General features: G+C 39.5%; 4 long non-coding RNA genes and 2 pseudogenes across 6 annotated transcripts; 4 read left to right on the top strand and 2 right to left on the bottom strand.

The window, feature by feature from the left end:
• Positions 1-21,248, top strand: part of LOC134623345 (protein NLRC3-like) — an 89,687-nt pseudogene extending 68,439 nt beyond the window's left edge.
• Positions 3,870-4,665, bottom strand: LOC134624583 (uncharacterized). Its single transcript, XR_010093588.1, has 4 exons — positions 4,624-4,665; positions 4,334-4,372; positions 4,042-4,143; positions 3,870-3,899 (listed from the first exon to the last, which is right to left on the bottom strand). It is a non-coding gene; the product is annotated as an uncharacterized LOC134624583 (long non-coding RNA).
• On the bottom strand, positions 4,978-5,625 carry LOC134624585 (uncharacterized). Its single transcript, XR_010093590.1, has 3 exons — positions 5,516-5,625; positions 5,156-5,361; positions 4,978-5,038 (listed from the first exon to the last, which is right to left on the bottom strand). It is a non-coding gene; the product is annotated as an uncharacterized LOC134624585 (long non-coding RNA).
• Positions 9,090-11,123, top strand: LOC134624580 (uncharacterized). 2 transcript variants are annotated; one of them, XR_010573607.1, is made up of 6 exons: positions 9,090-9,177; positions 9,489-9,591; positions 9,720-9,854; positions 9,971-10,003; positions 10,308-10,491; positions 10,949-11,123. It is a non-coding gene; the product is annotated as an uncharacterized LOC134624580 (long non-coding RNA). The 2 variants fall into 2 exon arrangements; XR_010093586.2 differs by having other exon boundaries at positions 9,703-9,854.
• Positions 19,235-20,339, top strand: LOC134624578 (E3 ubiquitin/ISG15 ligase TRIM25-like; annotated as a pseudogene).
• Positions 21,249-21,324: 76 nt separating the features above from the next.
• On the top strand, positions 21,325-24,904 carry LOC134624579 (uncharacterized). 2 transcript variants are annotated; one of them, XR_010093584.1, is made up of 5 exons: positions 21,325-21,502; positions 21,981-22,041; positions 22,295-22,331; positions 22,959-23,054; positions 23,835-24,904. It is a non-coding gene; the product is annotated as an uncharacterized LOC134624579 (long non-coding RNA). The 2 variants fall into 2 exon arrangements; XR_010093585.1 differs by having other exon boundaries at positions 21,326-21,502; positions 23,966-24,904.
• Positions 24,905-25,394: the final 490 nt, after the last annotated feature.

Here is a 25,394-nt window from a genome sequence, read left to right as displayed (position 1 = left end):
AAAGAGGAGATATCTTAAGTCATCAGGTACATATTCCCTGACATTCTAGAGGTCAACCTTGCACAGTGTGTGACATTAAAGGGCATAACTTAAAGAAAGGGAATAGTATTGGCCCAAAGGGCAGCAGGTGGATTGCCAGAATACTGAAAAACCATATCTGCATTGTACCACAGCATATTCTACAATCTCAGAGAGCTTGGTGGCTGGTACAGAGAGCACGACAGAGCTTTTGAGCTCGACCCAGTATCCACAAGAATATTCACTCTCGTTTCACTCTGAACTCCTTGATACTTATCCATTAGTTGACTATAAGATTGGGTCAGTCCACATTGTGACTTTAAAAAGGTGTTCAGATAAGTGTAATAGGTTCAGTCGCATGTATTTCATTAGATAAATTCTTATTTTTTTATGTCTGATCTTTATAACTTTGACTATTGGGTATGGATAGCTATATGAAAACTAAACTGAAATGATTCTTTCTGAATGTCTGATATGTAATTCTTTTTTGCCTACAGAGTCCTATGGTCCTAAAGACTGTCTTGGCTGACGGAACCTGTCGAAGGCTCACTCTCTAATGGAGTGCCTGAATCAACTGAGGATCTCATCGTTGAAGTCAAAAGACAGTGTTGTCTTCAAGGCAGTTTCAGACTTCAGTTTATGGATTCCTTGTTTGGGGATGAGTTTCTTAACCTTACCTCAGTTTCAGAAGTAGCAGACAAAGGGACTCTTGAAGCTATTGACATGTCAAAGCCCACCACATGGACATAAAAAAGAGTAACAGAGTTGGTGAAACTCAAGATGGAAAAGACTTTTTCATACAGAAGACATGAAGTTGTTCGTGATGCACCAATGGTGGAGGCTTTCATGGCAAGATGGCCTGCTCTATTTGACTTCCATGAGGTAAGGTTTGCCTCATACACGGTGTTCTTGTGGTATTAGCCTAAAATGGTTAAGGCACAGTTGTTATTTGACAGCCCATTTCTTCAGCATGAGTGATTGCAGCCTTCTTCCAGGTATTAAACCTCATTCCTCTGTGCTCATGTTTTCAGATCAACGCTGAGTTTAAGAGAATTGCCACCATCCCCCCTCAAACAAAGTTCCTGGCTGAGCTGGATCTCCACTTGGACAACCTGATGAAGTTGGTCAACAGAAGAGGAGAGCTTGGACTAATACTGAAAAGAATTGTGGCACAAGTGCATAATGTAAGTGATAAAGCCTCAACACTCACTTAACATGATCCTCTTTGGATGAAACTTTATAATTGTGGAAGATTTCAAATGTTTTCCCATGATAAATTCTCTCATTTTGTATTTTTACATCTGCTTTTTTTTAACCTTCACTTTGTCAACTTATTATTAATTGCCAGTAAACCTATTATTAATTTGTGTGCCTTTACTTTAAAAACATTCATGTAAAGTACACTATTAAAACTTAAATGAAGGACAAGGGCTGAATAAAGATGCTAATTGCATACATTTCATTTCAGTGTGAAGATGTTGATGATGAGTGTGTCAAGGGAGTGTGTATCTACATGGGTGAAGACCCTGGCATGCTTATCCGGGAGAATGTGGTATGTACTTGTCTTTTATTTTCTTTTTTCTTTTTTCGGACTTTCCACAGTGTGGCATATTACTTACTTGGCATGAAATGACTAACATGGCTTCTTTTTTACAGCATGGAAGAACGTGCCATCAGTGAGACTGTTGAAGACACCACTGTTCGAATTTAAAGAGCAAGCTTCAGCAGATGAACAAGAGTTGTCCTTGCAGGCATCAGGGTGGCGAAGAATTTGGATAATGTAGCATTTGCTGTGATAATGCTATTTGGACTCATGTATGCATTAAACCTTGCCTACTCTGCTGATCTCCGCAACAACTTTGACGTTTTCCAGAAGGTTTTCATGGAACTGGATGGAGCTAAACTCTCTAAAGTTCTTACTTTCAAAAACCATCTGTTTCATTGAGAAGTCAAAGACAGCACATCTGCAGTTCTTTGCAGTTTTTCATTTTGTGTTCAGTAACGTTATACTGCTTATGTTTTTATTGCTTTCCCCTCATGTGACTGCAATGCAGGATGATTTTTTCCTTTTGGTATCATGTTGTAAGAAATTTTTACTGACGATTTTTAGCAATATGTTCTGAGTCAACCTTAATGTCCTGCTTACATGTTTAAAAGGAAGATTAAAATTCATGTAGGTGTTTGGTATTAGTTATGTAACAGTGTCATTTAAGGCTCAACTTAGTTGAAATCTTGTACAGGTAAATACTTGTACAGAAGCTGAAACTGTTGTCAAATGATAACCCAGTTATATTTGTGTAAATCTGTTTATTCATAAAAGCGTGTTGATTTTTTTCAGGTAGTCTTAATTTAGTTTAAATTTTCAATTGTGTAATTAATACAAATGTTATATGTAAGAGATGACAGGATAATCTATGAGCACTTTCTTTTATTTGCTGCTAAGATCAGTTTTTTTGTGAAATATTTGCAAATGTTTTAAATTTTTCTTTTAGTTATTTCTGCAGGCTATCTTTAAAAATGTGTTAACAAGTTTATATGGATGTGATTTTGGACTTGTTCATGGCAGCTTGCTGCTTTCACTGCTGTTACAGTTTAATAAAGGTGAATTGTTCAGTAGCACTCACAGTCTTTGAGTTTTTTGTCAATAATGATCAGTTAATATTTCAATTGAAAAAATTAAGTAGGATTTAAAGCCATAATTTGTGTTGCAGGAACATAATTGCAATGTGTTTACATTACACAATATCATTGCGTACCACTGGCAATCAAAAATAAGTTGGTGTTAAACATTAAAATATATTGAAATTATGCAATACATTGATATTATGGTAACAGATTAATATTAGTACATCAAACATGATTTTTTAAAGTAATCTGATGTAAGTAAAATACTTTGATTTGACAAGCATTAATTACTTGAGGGAAAGTGGAAAATTACATCAGTCATACTTATTCATATTATGTGGGACCGATGTACACAATAAAATCAAGTAAATTGAAAGAACTTTTTTTTCAGTGTACATATTGTTAGTCCTAATGCCAATATGATTCTTCATAACTCCTGCTTTGAAATACTGAGCTTTAAAATTGACCTGATGAAAGATAATTTACAGTGGCAGTCTGTCAGGATAATTCTGACTATAAGATCAGTGTATTAATCTGAATCCTTTTGAAATGTGCTGTGAATGAATGCTGATGCAACTCACTGTGGGAAAGCTGTTAATAAAATGAATCTGTGACACATGCAACACATTCACAGAGGAAGAGGACACAAAGGGAGGACACGCAGAGGCTGTGTTAAAGTCAGAAATCCAAATCTTTAGTCAAAAACAGGCGGCGGTTACAAACAGGAAGACAAGCAGTCCATCAAACAGTCTACAGGGTCAAACATACAGTGAATTCAAACAGCAGTAAAAAATAACTGGACACTGAAAAACTTAAAGCAATGTGTGATGCAATAAAAGGAAGCAGCGCACTGAATTATCATCAATTACAAAAGAGAAAAACGACAATTTCTAAGGTTTGTTTTCTAAATGCAGGCAGAGTGTGGCTGGTAAAGATGGAAACATACAGAATGTAAACTGTGTGAGTTTGGTGAACTTTGTTAGTAACAAATGAGGTAAAAAAAAAAACAACCCAAAACAGACAAAACACAGAAAGAGGCTCTCAGTATTCATTAATAATTAGAAAGCATCTAAACATTCTGGTCGTGGATTTGTACAGTCTTAGTTCCGATTATAATCATCATGATCAATGGCGAGGTCCTGAGGTGGGCGGGGCTGTCTCTGGTGATGTCACCATGAAGGAACAGCATCTGGCACGTGTTGGTGAAACAGCCCAGTACTGGTTTAATTTCCTCTCCAGCTGTTGGACATTTGACACTTCAACATTAAGGGGAAGAATAAGAAACAGTGTTAGGTCAGGTGACCACATGGTTTCTAAAAAAACTGACAGGAAGTAACCAGGCCGTTAGAAATGGATATCATGTGTTTATAGTTACTGTAGTTAGGTAACTCTACTTACCAAAAGCAAAGCTGCTGAATGTTGCAGGAACATGCTCATGTGTGGTGGTCATTCAGTGCTGCTCCGGCAGGTTAGACAGTCCAAGACTGATATCCTGCCCATCTGAGAGTTTGAAAACACACATGCAAAAATTTAATTGTATTACACTCAAAGTTGGATGTTCGTTTTTGTCCTTTAAAAATGTTTGTGTATTTGAAAGCACTAACATTTAGGGATGACTTGGATCGTCTCTCTCTAAGAGTATCTCCTTTAAAGGGGAGACAAGTGTATCCACTGATCCACGTCACTTTACCTGGATGATGACTCCTCTCTCCCTCACCCAGAAACACTCCTAAAATAACCAAGCAAATAAATAATACCGAAGATTTACTCACATTACAAAAACATCAAAAACATCTCCCTTTGATTCCATTCCTCCATTCCTGCAAAACATCAGGCAACAAATGTCCCAGTAAATCACAGTAAAATGTAAAGCACATATTTTCTCTGCTTTGTCTAACCTCTGCAGAGCCCCTCCGTCAAGAAAAACATATCTTTAAGCATAAAACAAATATACATCTCATAACACGTCACTGGACAAACCTCGGTCAGTTGATTTCCTCTGTGCAGTGCAGACGAGCATCAGTCAGCAGTCATGTATATATATATATATATATATATATATATATATATATATATATATATATATATATACATATATATACATATACATATATATATTGTCACATTCTGCATTCTCAAATACAAATTTGACAAAGTAAATTTTTGATTAACAGAAAAAATATGAATTACAAAAAATAATTGTATATTATTAAAATATTATGCAACCGTGACCACAGTCAGAATCATCATTACAGTACTGTGGACTTACTGCTTGCCTAATAGTGATAAACTTCAGGGGAGATAATTGATGACAGAAAACTGTAAATAACACTCTGAAGTCTGAAGCTTCTTTTCTTGTTTCTGTGACCTCAGCACGCTGACAGACTTGAAGTTGCTAAAGATTTTAAAAAGTGATAATTATAGGGAAGAAACTTCTCTTTTTCATCCGTTTAATCAAACATTTGATGCCTCAGCTGTCTCAGTCCTATGGCATTCTGCAACTACAACTAACCTGAGGAGGCTTGGATTTGGCTGCAGGTGCCCCTGTACATCCTTCTCAGCAGCACACATGTGGGTACCATTTAATCACACTTCGTCCTGAGCTTTCCTTCATCACAAGACTAAAGGTGGCATACCGTGTCATGGTCTTATCATCATCCAATTGGAGAAGAAACATTTACGATCATCCTGGTTTTGTTTTCTGATCCTGCAAAAAGACTGAGGACAACAAAGCCCAGAGAACAAGAGATACACAACATCCAACATTCAGACTCAACAGCCTCCATAAATGAAGAGCACCAGGTTGGTCCAGTTATACTAGATATAAGCATAATTCACATTACTGTGTATGAATAATAATCAAGAGACAAACTTTGAAGATGCAGAGCATGATGTCCCATCATCAGACTGTAAACAAACATCCACCAGGCTTCTTTGTTGGCAGAGGTGATGATTCTCCCATCAGGGATCAGTAGCGTGTATTAACCTGTGGTATAAGCAGCAGTCACTGAAATGTTACTGTTTCAGATAAGAAATCTAGCACATAAAAGTCAAGATGGGAGGGATCTCTACAAACTGACTTACCTCTGCAAGTGTAAGGCTGTTCCTCCAGCTTCAACAAAAATCTGACTCTCCAGTCACAGACAAACAAAAAACTCCAGCTGGGAGATAGAAAACGCTGCCTGGGTCTTGCTGGATGTTGCTGGTCAGAGTCCACACATTAGCAGAGTGCTGCTTGGTCCCACTGACCCATGTGGACAGCGACTGTGGAGAACTGTTCTGGAAAATTGAAAAGAGAATTAAAATGACAAAAAGCCAAACAGGATTTCCACAAAGACTCTCTTAGAATCAGCAATCAAAAAATCATTGCTTCATATTACAATTAAATATGACCAGGCTCCATAAATGTAAGCAGTTAAGATCTGATTATATTTACATCCTTCACACAGCACATTTGTCCAGGCTGTCAGGTAAACATAGAATTAATCTCAGGTAACGTGACTCACAGTAGAGATTCAGTAAGAAAGATTGCCAGCTCTAATATTATTACCACACCAACAGCTCAGATTTCTAGAAGTATTTAAACAAATGTCAGTCTATCCATTCATTTTCTTCTGAATATTCAATTCATGTTCACAGTGGGAGGGTGGGGGGTATCGTGGAAGTTTGTAAATAAAGTCTGCAACACAGAAAGAGCTGTGATCAAGCTATTTATTACTGCGCACAGGAGAGCCAACACACATCAAACATCACAGTTCACAATCATGTCAGCTCTGCCACAGAAGTCGTGCTCCTACTCCTTTATGCACTCCAAGGAAGAGGGAGGAAGTTACAAACTGATCATACCACACTTCCCGCGCCTCGCTATGAAACCTAACGGCTCAATGGTTATGCTGTTTTGTGCCCTTGGTCTTATCAGCACCTGTAAAGGGAGTTGTTTTCTCAAACTGCTGATGCTGAAGTAAGTTCATCTAGTTTTAGAAACTTTCACTGAACAGTCTATAACAGTGTCACAAATAAGCATGTGCATAAGCACTTAAATACTTTAAATGAGAATAATAGAAAATTTCTATTACAGGAGCCAGAGCCTGTCCCAGTAGTCACAGGCAGAGCACACCTGGACAGGTACCAGTCTGTCAGAGGACTAACAGAGAGACAGACTTCAGAGTAACAAATCTATTTAAAATTAATGTAAACTTGCTGCAGCTGTATGTATGAACATGTGTTTCTGTGCTCACAGTCCACCTCTCAGGAACCTGGAATTCATTTTTAGTCTACTTTAAACAGACCTCACAAAAAGGTTGATGTGGCTAGGTCAGTAGTCTGATTTAAGTACGATACCTTTGGCCAGGGATTAATCTGGTACATCGCTTCACTGCAGTCTTACATATTATCCCCACACCTGAATAAAAAATATTGATATTTACAAATAACAGATTCAGCTGATGCAGCCTGACTCAATCTGATTCCAGATGTTCAGCACACACAGAAACACAGAGGTACTGTTTAAAGTTTAGTGTTAACCTGAGTCACTGATCATTTACAGTATTACAGAGTCTGTCAGTCTTTGCATGATGTCCACGTCACTGTAAGTTTCTAGCTGACTCTCAGGTGTGACAGGTGTGCCAGCAGGAAAGAGTAATAAGAACCTGCATCCTGAGGTTTGTCATGCAGGATTAAAAGAGCCAGGCTTTGTTCACACAGCTAGGATTGTATTTCACACTGACCCTGGGTCAGTACAAGTATCATACAGTTTATACGAAGCACTGAAACTTGCACATATTTATTACAGATGCATTGAAGCTAATCGGGATATTTACTGTCAATCTGTGGCTGCGATTAATCACTTTACTGGAAACTTTATTAACTAGTAACTTCATCAGTCATGACAGAAGCTAATATTTCTGTCCCAGCATCGTTTAAACAGTAACAGCTTTACTACAATATAACGTTTACACCGTAACTTTAAGCTAGCACCATAAAGACGGTAAAACACGTAATAATATCTACAAATGCATCTTAAAGCTGTTATATTAGCACTCGGTGTATTACTAACATAACCACATTAACATTATTGACACTCGCTGACTTTTAATAGTCATTCTATAAATGCTGTCCGTTTAAATGGCCTTACCTGTAACACTGCTGTATCCACCCCAGATAGCAAGACGACATTGAATCTATGTTGATTTTTCATCCGAACCGTCGTATATGGTCGGGGTTGAAATGCCAATGTTGTAACAACATTGAAATACTGTGGTAAACCGACGGTCTTACTATAGAGACGTTGTAACGATGTTGATTCACCGTTGTTTTTTTGTCATTGATATTTGATCTATTTATAGTCGACCAGGTGACAACAACAACATCGAGAAAACGTCTATTTATAGTTGACGATCATTCGGCTCCGGTCACCATCAAAAACCATCGATTTGTAGTTGAGCATTAAATTGGATTGCAACTGATCGGGTATAAAGTACCAGAGAAAGTAGATTTATTGTTCATTTGTTATCAATGACTTGGTCTAGTTCACCAGCTTTAAAAAATCGTGTCTACGTGCAATTTATGTATAGTTGACCGGGAAATTAAAGCAGCGATCACTTGGACTATTCCGCAGCACCCCTCTCACATTGGTACACCCCCCCCCCCCCTCCCCCGGTATTCATTGTCTTCTACAGTAGAGCGGGACATTTAATTTACTCTCAGCGGAATTGACCGGAGAAGGCATCAGTTCATGCACTGCACTGGCCCGCACCACGATTAGTATAAGGTAAGAATGAATGATTTTTTTTCCTACTCGGTATTTCCATGTTTGCATTTGAATAACAGTAAAAAAAAACTTGTTAATGTTGTACATTAACAAGTTTTTTAAATTGTGTCTACTTCTTACAATCTGGCAACAAATAAATTGCACTGCGAACAAAGTATATCAACAAAGAAAACATTTTCGTTTCATAATTTCTTCGTTATATTCCCTTACAAAGCTAGCTTTAACGCTTCGAGGTTTCCTTTGTTCTTGCCGTCGCCTCGGCGCTTGACCCAGACTTTCGCTCTGTAGTTGCTTAGTACTACAAAAAATTCTAAATCTGTGATATATGATTGATAAACGTAAAGTTAACTGTATAAACGTGTTCAATGACTTTGTTACTTTTGATGATTGGAGAGCACTCGCTTCAATGCGCACACGAAAACTTTAGACTCAGTTTGAATGCTCACGCAGCATGCCCACGTGACTGTACGTTGCACGCTCACCTAACTTTACGTTGCACGCGTACATGACTTTCCGTTTGTGCCTTGAATAATGAATAAGGCTACGTCCACACGTACCAGCGTATTTTTGAAACCGCTGATTTTTCTATGCGTTTGCACCTTTTGTCCACACGTAATGTATGTCTGGCCGTACATTGTGTTTGTATTTCCAGGCACATTTCACGAAGCAGAACACAGTCTTCAGAGATATCCACGTGAACGCTGTGATACGTCTGACCTTCAGTCCGAAGAAGAAACCCAGACCAGTCTTAAAAGAAAGCACAAGTAAAACCTTTTTATTCACAAACATATCTTTGATTGTTAAGAATTTATGATCTTGTCTTTTATACATATCTGTGGTGCTTGCATACTGCAATATCACCACATAATATAGTCCAAAAAGTGGAAGTTTGTAAACTTTTTAAAAATGCAAAGCCGTGTACACTTGTGCACTTCAAAAATTCATTGTATACTGTACCTTCTTGCACGTCTCTGTTTCCTGTGTGTGTTGTTAGAAATCAAACTAACTTTAGGAAACAATATGCCAAAAGCATATTTACAATTACTTAAGACCGTTTTTAATTTCTTTTCTTTAGACCAAATCCCCTGTACACATATACGGACTCAGAGGATGAGTTTTTTTGTGGGGAAAGCCTACAAAAAAACGGTTTCCCCAGGCCCCTCGAGTGAAAATACCAGGTAATAAAATACTGTCTAGTGTCTTTGTACATATGTGTCTGACACGAGGAAACTTTTTTGACAAGTTGTCTGTATTCTTAAATACTTAAAAAATTATCTTTTTCTAAACAGCCCTCATCACTCCGCAGTCTGCCCCCCAGCCCACTGATAGCAACCATCATAATGCCCCACCCAGCTTCCGGCACCTTTCGCCACTCCGGCACAAACCGACACAGCTTTGCGATCTCGCCAGCATGCAGAGTCTGATGTCTTCCCTATAGATGGTATGCTTTTAAAAAAGCTTTAAAGCTGCATCACAATGTCATTGTACTCTTATCTAAAAAAAAAACCTAATTTATACTCCTGAATGTCATCTTGTTGTGATTTTTTTTTTTTTTAGATTCCAGAGACTCTGTGAAGCCACTATTACAAGGCAAGTTTGAAAATCTTGGAATTTCACAGTTTACATGGTATAACAAATATATGTGACAGGCAAAAACTAGTAAACACTTTTAGCAGTTACAAGAACTAACAAATGAATATCCAACAAAAGGGAATAGAAATACATTGCACTGCCAATACTTTGGTTTATTCTTTGTATGACTTGAAAATCAGGCTTTAGGGAAAACTAAATGACATGTTTCTATCATCAATTACATGAAGTAAACACACAAGCACTTGCATACACATTTAAGACATGAGACTCGCTAATTCCATCTCTTAAAATGTGTCTATAGGTGAGACGCTTTGCGTTGATTGGTGCTGCTGGACCACACTGGAGGTGCGAGTCCGCCGTGTAATGGTTTATGCCATTACAAAGGAGCTGGCCTCTGTACTCAACTGGGCAGGGAAAAAATACCAAGGACCAGACAAAGCAAAAAAGGGCATTTAAAGAGACAGCGCCGTGCAGATGCATATTTGGTAAGTTTTAACATTTATTGTAGTTTTATGAGCCTAAAGTGAACAATAAAGGGATCAATTGATGTGCTGGGTGCATTTCACATTTCCTATGTCTGTTTTTTGCTATATTACTTTGTCTTTCTTAATAACAAGACTTTCATGTCCGGTTAATCTGGAGATGGAGTCTTTGGTCTTCGGCTTGTTTTGTCCTCGGGTTGTACACTTTGTACAGCCCGAGGACCCATGTTTTCTTTTTTTTTTTAAAGGATACACGGCACACCATGCTAAGACATATCGCATTTTCAGCTTATAGCTCTTTGGGAATCAAATGCGGCAGTTTGCTGATTTCCGCCTGGTGACTTTCATGTTTATCAGCCTAGGAGTTTACATACTTTCTCCCTGCTGAAGACAATTAACAAGAGCTTATTCATGTGCTCTAATTCCCTTTTTTTGTGTGTGTGTCTATTTTTTGTCCTAGATGGCCTGGCGCAGCAGGTAGGGGCGAACTCTATGTCTGAGTTGGTCTTTGCTCAAGCAGTCCAGAAATGGCTCAGATATGCTCCAGATCGTACGGGTGGTGCGCAGGACGCCCATCATCCATCCCCATCCCGGAGTAAATAATAAAAAGTGACGTGAAACATAGAAATGTAAATAGGAAACTTTGTCTTTTAATAAAGTATTTTGCAAATGATACATGTCTATTGACCTTTTTTGTTTTTTTCAATAAAAAGCAACTGTGCGAAAGAGGTGGAAAATCAATACCATATCTCAACAGTGTTTCAATATCAGAATCTGACATTGTTTCAATGTCAACAGTGTTAGAAAATATAACGTCGAATCAATGTCAGGTTTCAACATTGATTCAACATCAAAACCTGACGTTTCAACGTTAAAAATGGGTGCAAGAGTGATGTTGGGTCAACATCACACTTCAACGTTGATTCAATGACGTCGCCTGATATTGACTCAACATTGTTTCAATGTTTCCTTGCTATCTGGGACCGGATTCCAGCCAGAGTGGATTCTGGAGTCTTCCACGCTCCTGTCAGTGATCCTCCATCCATGGATGATAACAACCTTCTGAACAATCTAGCAGGTGGATGGCCCATATCTATGGGACTGATTTCTGCTAATAACGCCCATTGTATGGACTGATAACAGCTGAAGCGGGTGAATCAAGTCACCCGGTCGCTAGCTGTGCCATTACCCAGCATACACCTCTCCCTCCATAAATGCAATAAACGATACAAAAGTAATGGCCTATAATTAATTTATCTGCTGTATCTGCTGTTTCTCAGGTAGTTGTTTACATTATATAATATATTGTGTTCAGTACACGTCACTACAATGTGATTTCGGAAATGTATAAATATACGGACAACAGGCTCTTCCGCGGAAATCTCTTGTCGTCAATAAACAACGATTAGGGATCAGTATAGTGTTCAATAGGAGGACCCTGCACGTCAATTCTCGATGCGAGGGGGGTACCCTGCGCGTCGATAAGTGAAGTAGAAGGAGCCTGACCATGCGTCACACACATAGCTGGACTGGCCATCGGGAATACCGGGCATTTGCCCGGTGAGCCGCTCGTGATTTTTCGTTTTTATGGGCCGATGGGGTTTTATTTCTTTTATTTTTTCAACGGTATAAATGAATAGTGGTGTATTGGCCAGTTGGTCATGATCGACTCTGGGCTGGACCAATTACAGCCGAGGAGGTCGAACTTTAAAGTTGAGGTGAAAAGCAAGCAATTTGTCCCGATCAGCTGATCGGCTTTTCTCTCTGCATCAGAAAGAGCAAACCAGCGGAGGTCGCGTTAAACAACAGAAGCACCTTTAAACTTGATGAGCTGTTGTTAGAATTTATTTCATATTAATTTCTAGTATCAGCTGATGTTTGCTGGAAGGATGAAGGGTTGAAGGGAAGTTATGAACTGTTTCTGGGAGACAAATAACACCAGGATCCTTTTCTAAGTAGCTGAGAGCTGGTAACTGTGCAGGGGCGGGTCTACCAAAGTTTTGCCAGGGGGCCAGGTTTGATTAGCATTAACAGGGAGAGGGGGGCACAAAAAATACGTTTCTTTCTTATTCTCATTTAAAATTTCTAGCTTTTAACAAATAATTATCTGAATCATACAACCAAAGTTTTCATCTGATGTCAAATTTATAGAAATCCATAATTGTACATAGTAATTTTTTTTAGGGTCCCAACATAATTTCTTCAGAAGTAAGTACTGTATATGATGCCAGTATTTTCCCACATTTTCTAGATACTGTACCAGTACTGTGTGTAAAATGCCATGCTGTTTATTGATGTGGTAAAAAAAAAAAGTTTATGAAAATATCACTAAATCTGTCATTTATTATTTTTAATATTCAGTAATGGTCATGTCTCATCTCTAGTCTTCTCTGTCTTACAGTTTTTTCTGAATGCTTAAACCCTAACTGTGATTCTTATAGCACAATTTCTAAAACTATTAATACTTATAGCAAAACCACTCACTGAGTTTGCAAAACTAAAAGCACAAACACTGCTTTGCACTCAGTTTGCCATTTTGTAACACACACTTTGCAAAACTGTAGGCACAATTCACTGCTTACACTCAATTACCAAATTTCCAACACACTCCTAGCAAAACTATACACATGTATGGCCATTATTTATGCTATTTTGCCAACTGTCTGGCACACTTTCACATGTGAGAACTTTTTTAGATAATTAGTTCACTTTGCAATCAGCCTAAGCACTATAATACAGGTAAGCTCTGTGTGTGGAGTATAGTGGAGGGAGCAGGAAGAGTGAGAAGTAGAGGAGGCCGAGGAACAGGACGTGGAGGTGAAGAAGTAGGATGAAGAGGACAACAAGGACAAGGAGGAGCAAGAGGAGGATGAGGAGGGGGGAGAGGAGGACGAGGAGGGGGGAAAGGAAGGGTAAGAAGAGTAAGAAATAGAATTGCTGATGGCATCAGAGCTACAATAGTGGACCATGTAATCAACCATGGAGTGACCCTGAGGGAAGCTGGCCAACGGGTTCAGCCTAACTCGAGCTGCTACATTGTAGCAAACATCATAAGGACATTTCGAATCAGAATCGGTTAGTACAGTCACTTTGCACTAAGACTTGTAGCACTGCCATATGCTAATGAGAAACACAAAAATACCATAGATGTAAAAATACTGAAATTGTTACTTTACAGAATTGCTAGACAACCAGATGCTGGGGCAGAGGAAGCATGTTCACTGCAGACCAAGAAACCCATATAGTCAATATGGTGATTGCAAATAGTCCTATACTTGGAAATAAACACTTGTGTTTGTTTTGATGTGTGTGAATAAACACCAGTACCAGAAGTTTGGATCCCTCTATGCTTATGGATCTATGACAAAAGTATGAGCTCAAACTGACATGGCCTACCTTGTGCACAGAGAAAGCAAAAGTCAGATGTGTTTTGTATTCATACCATCAGTGTGTAGTTGGTGCATTGTGTGCTTAGTAGGTGATGGCTTGTGTGTACTGTTTGATACGAAAACACCATTTTTACGAAGGTGTGAAGAGTTAATCTAGCTGTGTTCGCTTTTGCAAGAGAACTACAATGTTTTGATAATTGGGTGACAGGTTTTCTTATTAGTTTGTAGAGTTTTGCAAAAATAGCCAATAGTTACAAAAAATGTGCTTAAGCAATCAAAAAAAACTGTAATTTCAAGTTTCCACCATATGTTGTAGATAGTTCAGGAGGTAAACCAAGCAGTCTTTGGGTTTCGGCTAAGTACTGTTTAGAATACCAGAATAGGGAGGATGGTGTAGGTTTAAGTTAAGTTCTAGATTGATACATATATACCAACAAGACAGCGTACATCACTGTCACAACGACGTTTGTTTTCATTCAAAGGCCCTGGTGGGCCGATCTCTAGTCAAAATGCCCGGGCTGATTTTTTGTCCCAGTCCAGCCCTGGTCACACATTTGACGAGTTGGGAGTGAGAACGTGTTGGCACATCATTAGACACAAGTGTGATCAGTTTTGAGTTGTTGTGTTCAACCAGTGACACCTGATCATTACTTGTGTTTGACTTTTGCCACCTGTGCTCATCATTATGCAACACAGGTGCATCACAATGACAGTGTGTTGACAAGATGTGTCTAAACAGGTGAAAAGTGCTTATGGTTTTGTCAAAAGAGTGACTGATTCAATAAGTGGGTTCAGGCAACTCAGACTTTGGTTCAGACAATAGGGTTTAGTGTTTTGGCAATTGAGAAAAACTGTAAACATCAGTGGCCTGCTGTGCAGTTTATTTATTGTGTTTGACTTTATTGCCTCCATGTGGACTTTTGTGGGAATCAGTTAAGTGGTGAAGCTGAATGATGCCAAATAAATGACAGGTTTAATAATGGACAGCAGGGTGATTTTAGGTTTAAAGTTTTAGGGGGACTCAGCTGCAGGTCATGCAGTGCCTTGGAATTAGTATCAATGCAATATGCTGTCTGCAAATCTGATCAACCCTTTTCACATTTGCAAACCTCAATTCAGTTGGTTAACCAGGGGTGTAATTTTGAATCGAAGGTCTTTGGGGAGATCTGCTTGTGGGTTCGGGTGGAGAAAATGAGGACAACACCGCTCCACCCGAAAAGCGATGGCCCAGTCGAGCAATTCAACCGCACGCTGGCTACCCAGCTCGCCATCCTCCCCAGCCAACACCATAGTGATGGGATTTCCGGCTCTTTTTAGAGAACCGGCTCTTTCGGCTCCGAACTGGATCTTCAGGTTGTTTTGTTGCTTTAATTAATTTATTATTAACAATATTATAAAATTATGCAGAAAAGGAATTACTAATGTAAAAAAATCGTGGTTTTATTTATATATGTTTATATATAAATATATGTGGTGGCCCCTAGAGACAAAGCACGTACAAACTCCAAAACACATTTCTAGCGTTAACTGAACTTCCAAAACAGAGCTACCTAGATCACTTAAATTACACAATTGAAAGCATATGTGTATGGTTTGTGTATTTATACATAAGCACTCATATATATTCAAATAATTTAAAAAAATGTTCATTTACCTGTTATTACCACACACCAAATCCGGTCGTTGGTACTTGCTGGCTGTGTAGCCTCTAGGTAACAAAAGCTCAACACTGCGCCGAGCATTCTAGAGCATTTCTGTTGTCTTTTGTACGTGTTTTGGAGTTTGTACGTGCTGCTTTGCCTCTAGGGGCCACCGTAAATATACTTTTATTTATTCACTCCAAATAAAATGTAATAAATAAATCATATATTACAAAAACTAACAATTCACATTTCAGCTTTTAACTATTTAAATTTCAGCTTTTTCCTTTTAAACAAATTTAAAGTGAAACAACACAAAACACTGCAAACCACAACACAATTAAATATAAATTAAAATATGAAAACAAAAAGAACATGCACATTCTCTGTCATATGGGCCTGCATGAATAAACTTACTGAATCCTTTATCATCTGCAACTGAAAATAGTTGTGGATGATTACTATACCTTTTTAATGTGACGTTGTTTTCCCTGGCTCTCTTTCTCTGTCTCTCCCTCCCGCTCTGTTCCTGTGCTACTGAGTATAACTACCACCCCTCCCCTCTCTGCCCAGCGCAAAGCACAAGGCTCGCATGTGGAGTGAAGCGGATAAAAGGTGCGAGAGAGAGAGGGTGAGAGAAAGAAAAAAAAAACCCCACGGCTCGTGATAAGGAGCCGGCTCACGTCGTTCACGTCAAAGTTCCGGCTCTAAGAGCCATTTCGTTCGCGACTGACACATCACTACAACACCAGCGTGATTGGCCCTCTGGTCGTGTCAGACTGCAGTCCAGGAGTCCAGCCAATGCAAGCCTGCTGCCTTGATGTTTGGGCGTGAGCTCCGGACACCGGCGGACTTGGTGTTCAGGTCTCCTCCCGAGCCAGAGATTGCTGGAGGACAGGAGATGGACTATTACAAGAAGCTGAGGGAGCGGCTACAGGTGGTCCATGACTGCTCCCACTAGGCCCAGGCCAGCGCAGGAGTGCGACAGAAGAGGGCTTACGACACCAGGCACCAAGGGAGAGCCTTTGTGCCTGGAGATAATGTCTGGGTGCACTGCACTTGGGTGTCCCACAAGCGTTGCAGTCAGTGGCAGGGCCCTGCAGAAGTCTTGGCACAGCTATCTGAAGTGGTGTACCGGATCCGCATGCCGGGCCAAAGGCGCATGGTGGTGTTGGGGACTGCTGTGCCCATACACCACCTCTCACTGCTGTTGTGGGTGAAGGGGCGTTCCTAATAAAAGGCTGTGCTCCCTGTAGCTCCCTGTATGGCTAAGACAGGAATAGCAGGTCGAAACAGAAGTCTCTGTCTCCTCCTTGTCTGAGCTCACTGCAGTATCAATATGCTCTGTTTACAGTGTCCACTGGTGTTGTTTAATGGACCCACCGTCGGCCCCATTTTACAAGTGCTCTTTAAATGACAGGAACTCCGTCACCGTTTATGTTAGAGAGAAAAAACAAAATTTTTCTAAAAGAAGAGAAGCTGCGCTTTACGGGGATATTTCAAGAAGACAAGCTTTACGAAACTTTACAGTGCATCATTAGAATGCACAAGCAATGATGGTCCAAGCACAGGTGAGAATTAATGATGCACGGAGCAGAGCAGCAGGTGTGAATAAGTGCCCCAAAAACATCTGGAGATTTAAGAAACTAAGTCCCTAGACTCAAAAACTTTTTAATACATATTTAGTATAGTTCATATTTAATGTTGATGTTGTGTTACATTTTCTTCCTGTTGAATATTAGTTTTCACTTAACTATAAAACTGGAAAAAACAAAACAAAAACAGAGTCCATATTTTTCCACTTTAAACTGTTTTTTCATTGTCCTAACAAAACAATAATGTCAAATGACTGCCAGATATTGGAAGCAAAGGTTATTCTGAAAAAAGGGTTAAAAGCATTCACTTATAGTATGATCTGGCCCTTTTACAGCCAAAATTACCAAATAAGTCAGGGCGGCCTGTATAATACTTATAAATAAAGTGTTATACATAAAGTATACGATTGATTCATCAATAAAGGGTTAATATTAATACATGCCTGTATTTAGCCACGTCCCTGCTCAAGATTATTGTTGTGATCAACTCGACCGAAATAACAGAAAAATACTTTTAAAGAAAGAGTCAGAGTTTCTTTTTTCACTCTTATTAAGCATGAATCACATTTTTGTGGAGCTGAATGTGTTTGAAAACTTTTTAATTTGTTTATTGTCTCATATACCAACTACTACACCTGCTGCACCCTCTCACCTTTGATGGTGTTTGAAAGAGAGAAACAATTGAAATGAACATAAACTTAAATGCAACATAAGCATCATGTCAGTTGCTGCCTTATCTGTATGTTTAGGATCATTATACTCCTGCATTGACTAAAACTTATCACGGCTGCCGAGGTGAGCCGTGTGGTGTTGAAGGGGGAAAGGACCCAAAACGCAGGCAGTAGATGATAATGCTAATGATGTTTTATTTACACAGAGGTGAGATGACAAAACTAAAGCCCTAAACTGGGAAAGCTAAATGACAAACCTGAGAACATACGAACGGGGTGAGAGGCAGAGAGACGCAGACGAGGAACAGGACACCGTGGAACACAGTAACGCAGACTGACACGGCGTAACACAGACGAACCGGCAACAGACAGGAGAACACACAGGGTTTAAATACACACACCAGTAATCAGGGAATGAGAGACAGGAGGGCAACACAGCTGGGAGAAATCAGAGCTGACGGGACAGGGGAAACGTAAACTGAACACACTCACATCAGACAGAGACCTTCACAATAAAACAGGAAACTCAGACACGGGGAACCAAACAAGACGCAGAACTAAACAGACAGACTCACAAACAGACGGGGTGACACCATAGACAGACAGAGACACAGACGCAGACCGAATATAACACATAGAACTCAAACAATAATAATCATCATCATAATAAACTAGAAAATGATAAGAAACTAAAGCGCTGGGTCACCGACCCAGGACCATGACAAAACTGAAGGACTGTTTGTTAACTTCAGTGAGAACTCTGACATTTCTAAACTGAAGTTTATTTATATAGAAGACAGTGTAAATGGTAAATGGCCTGCATGTATATAGCGCTTTTCTGGTCCCTAAGGACCCCAAAGCGCTTTACATATCCAATCATTCACCCATTCACACACTGGTGATGGAAAGCTACGTTGTAGCCACAGCCACCCTGGGGCACACTGACAGAGGCGAGGCTGCCGGACACTGGCGCCACCGGGCCCTCTGACTACCACCAGTAGGCAACGGGTGAAGTGTCTTGCCCAAGGGCACAACGACCGAGACTGTCTGAGCCAGGGCTCGAACCGGTAACCTTCCGATTACAAGGCGAACTCCCAACTCTTGAGCCACGATCGCCCCAAACAAGTTTAAAAGTTGATGTGAGCAGTAAATAAAAAAGAGTTAAACACACAGTATCGCTCTCAAACTGCTCCTCTTCCTGGAGTGAAGCACAGCCTGATAACCCTCCCTCTTCTTCCTGCTCTTAAACACAGCACCTCCTCTCTGTCCACGTGTTTCCTTGTTCCCTCCCCTTCAGATCTGCACTTTGAAGATGGGTGTAACCAACATGTGGTGACATGTAAGAGCTGACAGGCTCCATTCACTGCAGAAACACATGTTGTTGAGATCAGAGCTCAGACTAGTTTCAGTTATAAGGAAGAGAAACTCACACAGTCACTGACACTGAGAGGAGAAATGGTGCAGAAAGGAGTTCAGCTGGACCGAGAAACCTTCTCTTGTTCCATCTGTTTGGATCTACTGAAGGATCCGGTGACTACAACCTGTGGACACAGCTACTGCATGAACTGTACTAAAAGTTTCTGGGATGAAGAGGACAGGAAGGGAATCCACAGCTGCCCTCAGTGCAGGAAGACTTTCACACCGAGGCCTGTCCTGGAGAAAAACACCATGTTAGCAGCTTTAGTGGAGCAGCTGAAGAAGACTGGACTCCAAGCTGCTCCAGCTGATCACTGCTATGCTGGACCTGAAGATGTGGCCTGTGATGTCTGCACTGGGAGGAAGCTGAAAGCCATCAAGTCCTGTTTAGTCTGTCTGGCCTCTTACTGTGAGGAACACCTCCAACCTCACTATGATGCAGCTCCATTAAAGAAACACAAGCTGGTGGCCCCCTCCAAAAAGCTCCAGGAGAACATCTGCTCTCGTCATGATGAGGTGATGAAGATTTTCTGTCGTACTGATCAGCAGAGTATCTGTTATCTCTGCACAATTGATGAACATAAAGGCCATGAAACAGTCCCAGCTGCAGCAGAAAGGACTGAGAAGCAGAAGGAGCTCGAGGTGAGACGACTAAACATCCAGCAGAGAATCCAGGAGCGAGAGAAAGATGTGAAGCTGCTTCAACAGGAGGTGGAGGCCATCAATGGCTCTGCTGATAAAGCAGTGGAGGACAGTGAGAAGATGTTCACTGAGCTGATCCGTCTCATCCAGAAAAGAAGCTCTGATGTGAAGCAGCAGGTCAGATCCCAGCAGGAAACTGAAGTGAGTCGAGTCAAAGAGCTTCAGGAGAAGCTGGAGCAGGAGATCGCTGAGCTGAAGAGGAAAGACGGCGAGCTGGAGCAGCTCTCACACACAGAGGATCACAACCAGTTTCTACACAACTACCCCTCACTGTCAGCACTCAGTGAGTCTACACACTCATCCAGCATCAATATTCGTCCTCTGAGCTACTTTGAGGATGTGACAGCAGCTGTGTCAGAGACCAGAGATAAACTACAGGACATTCTGAGAGAGGAATGGACAAACATCTCACTGACAGTCACTGAAGTGGATGTTTTACTGTCACCAACAGAGCCAAAGACCAGAGCTGGATTCTTAAAATATTCATGTGAAATCACACTGGATCCAAACACAGCAAACACACATCTGTTATTATCTGAGGGGAACAAAAAAGTAACATTAATGAAACAACAGCAGTCTTATTCTGATCATCCAGACAGATTCATTGGACGGCTTCAGGTCCTGAGTAGAGAGAGTCTGACTGAACGTTGTTACTGGGAGGTGGAGTGGAGAGGAGGAGTTGATGTAGCAGTCGCATACAAGAATATCAGCAGAGCAGGGCTGGGCGGTGAATGTGGATTTGGAAATAATGACAAATCTTGGGCATTATATTGGTACCTAGGAAGTTTTAAATTTCAACACAACAAAGTCCAAGCTGTCCTCTCAGGTCCTCTGTCCTCCAGAGTAGGAGTGTACCTGGATCACAGAGCAGGTATTCTGTCTTTCTACAGCGTCTCTGAAACCATGACTCTCCTCCACAGAGTCCAGACCACATTCACTCAGCCGCTCTATGCTGGACTTTATCTTTGGGGAAATGGAGGCACTGCACAGTTGATTAAAGTCAAATAGAGAAGACAGGTTCATGTTGATCCCTGACCACTATATGTACTTGTGTAGTTTCTAAATGAGGCTTTACATTTTAGAAGCTGAGAAGTTCAGTGGTCCATTGATGTGTGAAAATAATATTGCACTGATTCAAACTGTACTTACATTTATATACCTTACATCAATATAAATCTGAATTTGTTCTTATGGCTGATAATCATGTGAGTTTAAATTATTCTACTCTTCATATTCAGCATGTTTGAAATCTGTCATCAGTCTGGTTAGTGGTTTTATTCTGTAGTTCACTGTAAACCCCAACAGTCTACCTGACTTATAAAGTTTGTGGATATAACAATTGAAATTCCTCACAAAGTTGAAACAACTTAAAACTTTTCTGTTCTGTTAACAATTCAAACAGTTATAATTGTACATGGCTTAGAAGTTAAGAGTAAATACTGCTTTCTTAATTATGATTTTTGAGTAAATGTTTTTTTTCCGAGCTCCGCATGTCAACTACGTCATGACGTTTTCTCTCTAACCTGAACGACATTGACAGAAAACTCTTTTCAATATGGCTGCCCTTCTCGAGCGACTGGAGAGCACATTTGGAGAAACTTGTAAGTAAAACGGATACTTCGTTATGTTTATTTTTTCCTTAAAAAAAGCAAGTATATTAATATGTTGCAGCCAAGAACTTCTTTTCGAATGCGCTGTTGTGTTAAAAAGCACAGACCCAGGTGGTGAATAGTTGTTCGCTTTTGTTCGTGCTCTTTTTCAAACATATATTATGTTGTCAATTTTACAGTTTTAACCGATTAAAACACAGTTTTAATAAGAATCACACATAAAGAAAGGGTCTTAGTGATATTTTAACGACCCCTTGCCAACGCAAGAAAGTTGGCGTTTTTACAACAGCAGCCTCATTGTTCGGCAGGTTTTATTTTCTTCTCATTAGCATCGTTCAAAATTGACTTAGCTAGCAGTGGAAACTTCTATCTAAAACAATTAAAAGTAATAACCAGATTGAAATATGGCAAGGTGTTGTATATTTAGTGTGCTGATAAGGTTTTCAATATTTTTATTTTTTCTTCCAAGGCTGAAGACCGACGATAAAAAGACAGAAGGAAAAAAAAATTCAGACTGCAAGTAATTTCAGGTGGAGACAGTAAATGGCCATTAAAACATTTTTAGGTTAAAAGACCTGTTTTTTTTTTAATCATGCCCCTGCTTTGTCATGCTGAATCATGTTGAAAAGATATATTTCCATTGCTCCCCCCATTACCATTACCTTGTACTTCTTTCTACCAGTCTATTTTATTTTGTGACATTAACATCTTAAATGTACCCTGCCACTTTAATTATTAATAGCTGTGTTAGTATTTATAATGCATTTTTTTTATCATGTGCAGATCTACCAAGGGTCAGTGGCACAGTTCACCTTTTGTGGTAAGTTATAACACTTCATATGTGGTCACATAAGTAAGTTGTTTCATCAGTTGTTCAGTTCTTATAAAATAATGTTGTATAATTGTACCAAATCACTGAGGATACATCCAATGTGTAAATCCCAATCAACAATTTTACTGTGATATTCGCTGATGTTTAGAGAATCTCCATTATCTTGGTTACTGAGTTTCCATTTTTGTAGGGCCAAATTTGTATTAAAAATTAATATTTTCATATTATGTGAAATGACTCAATTATTTTTAATTTTTAGAAGAAACCATTCATTAAGTCCCTTAAGGTGCAGATTTCATATATTGATAATGATAAAATTAACACAAATTAAAAGTTTCACTGATAAACACTCAATTTTCCCTTGCTATAAACCCCATGTTCTATATAGATTACAGCTCTGATCTGGAGAAGACTATTTTAAAATACTGTGTAGGATTTTTGTCAAATGATTAAGAAACAGGCTCTTTGTCATAAGAGACAAAGGTTGTGTCTTAAAAGAAATGTCTCCAAGATTTAGTAGAGTCTGATGTCATGCAGTTTCATAAACATGTATTCTCCCCAAAGAATGACACCTGAAAACTTTGTGTTAAATGAACTTTTCTTTTCCCTTTTTAGGAGGCGCCTGATATCAACGTGAAACGCACTGCAGTACTTTGTGCCCTTCCTGTATACCTGTGGGAGCAGGACCCAGAATTCTTTAAGACATGTAATGTAAGTGTATTTTTGCATCACTTAAATTCTGCCCGTGAGATAAAATGCCATGGATTTTTTTTAAATACAATTTATTACCGTAGCAGCTACCAAATTTTACAAGCAAAATACCCTCTCTTTAAAAACCCTCACACACAAACACACACACACAGGTTCAGGAGCAGAGCACAGGCGTATCACAGCACTATGGCTACGCTGCAGGTGACCCCAAAACCAGGCTGAAGTCAAGAGTTAGTTTCTTTTTCAGATAAAGTCATGAAATAAAAAAATACTTTTTTTTCTTAGAAAAATAACAAACATACAAATTATGTAATGCAAGAAGCTAACAAGTTAATGTACATTTTTCAAAAAAGTAGAGTACCCTAACTCGTTACAAAGTAACCCAGTACACTGCTGAATGTTTTGCTAGATTACAGGTCATGCTTGTCACATTCTCTCAAACCAACCTTACTTATTTAACTGGGGCGATCGTGGCTCAAGAGTTGGCAATTTGTCTTGTAATCGGAAGGTTGCCGGTTCGAGCCCTGGCTCCAACAGTCTCGGTCGTTGTTTCCTAGGGCAAGACACTTCACCCGTTGCCTACTGGTGGTGGTCAGAGGGCCCGGTGGCGCCAGTGTCCGGCATCCTCGCCTCTGTCAGTGCGCCCCAGGGTGGCTGTGGCTACAGTGTAGCTTGCCATCACCAGTGTGTGAATGTGTGTGTGTGAATGGGTGGATGACTGAATGTGTAAAGCCCTATACAAATACAGGCCATTTACCATTGATACTGTGTCTATTCCAGGAGGACGCATTGGATGAGTCCACCCTCATTGACACTCCATTTGCCCTTCTCACAGTGGTTAACCCTAGAACACTATCGCCGGGTGATTTACACCCGAGCAAATACATTTACATGATTTCTCTCTCCTGCAGCTGTTTGCGTGTCGAGGAGCCTGTGCCTTCACCAGGGAAGTCTCAAATTTCCCAGGAATGGGTGGACCAAAGACCAGCTTTCCAGAGTCATTATTTTGTTTTAGGAGGTTTTTTTTTTTCATTTTGTTAGACATGGCACAGTTGAAAGTAAAAGAAGATCACTCTAATTTGTCATGTGTTGTCATATTTTGATATATTTGATTACTTTTTATTGGTTATATTATATCGGGTAAAAATCACCCGGCATTAGTGATTGTGTTACTATTTATAGCGATAGTGTTCTAGGGTTAAGGACGGCGCTTCCCAGTCCAGCCCATTTTACTTCCTCAAGCATGGCTGTTGTGGTGAAAGGCGACTAGGTGATGCGTGATATTCCCAGATTTGCAGATGCATTTGCTTTATTGTTTGGCTTGATTTATGCTGTGCATTTAGACTACCCCAGGAAGCTCGTTCACACATTTACCTTTGTCCAAAATATCTTCATGGGGCTTGATGACGGCAAACCCCTGAAACCCCTGCCTACATGCTCTTAAGGAATATAAGGCAATGTTTGTTAGGACATGCACTCTGTTACTGAGCACTTTGTTTGAAGCACTTTAAGTTTACTACAGGCTTTGGGTGGATTTAACTCCATCAGTTTATTCCTCCATTTAGAGAGAGAGAACACAACAGCAAAGCCACATCTCTTGGCACGTAACACTATACTATACTTGACCTGTTCTGGTTATTTGGAAGCTGATCGTCTTTCTTTGTACCCATTTTAAAAAAAATTGTTTTTCATTTCTATTTTAAAAAAAAGTGATTAGTATTTGACTTTTTGTTTTGCATTTTTATGTATTTTGGGAAAGATACAATTAGGACTGATGTCGTCCTCTGTGATTTTAAAAAAAGATAAATGTTCTACACTGAATTTATAATGCTCACTTTATGGTGCCCATGTCCATGTTAGTGGTTTTATAAAAACATTTGTGATGTTTTTAAATTTCCATGAAAAAATGTTGAATAAACAAAATGTAAAGTAACTAAATTTCTGTGCGTTTTTTAGTAGTCTACACTCAAACATTGAAACATAAATGTCTTTTAATTAATAATCATATAGTTTGAGTTTAGGTTGTAATATAATTGCAATGTGTTGCATCAAAATATTAAACTACAAGAAACACAAAAATATTGAAATTAAAGTATACAGTCTTTGAGTGAAGCTCAATTAATAAAATATAAAATATAATTTAAAATTTTTGGGTTAACAATAAATACAAATTTTGAGTACCCCCATACTTAGAAGAGATGAGTTTGTGTACTTAAAATCTTTTGAGGTAATCGGTTTCCACAAAAGTTTTGAGTTCAGTCAACTTGTTCGGGTTGACAGTGTAATATACTCCAACAACACAGGAATAGAGCAGCTGTGATAGAATACAGCATTAATGAA

Source organism: Pelmatolapia mariae, linkage group LG3_W (genome assembly GCF_036321145.2).
Source record: "Pelmatolapia mariae isolate MD_Pm_ZW linkage group LG3_W, Pm_UMD_F_2, whole genome shotgun sequence".
Classification (NCBI taxonomy): domain Eukaryota; kingdom Metazoa; phylum Chordata; class Actinopteri; order Cichliformes; family Cichlidae; genus Pelmatolapia; species Pelmatolapia mariae.
Note: the sequence above shows the minus strand (reverse complement) of the source record. Positions and strands in the feature narration are given on the sequence as shown.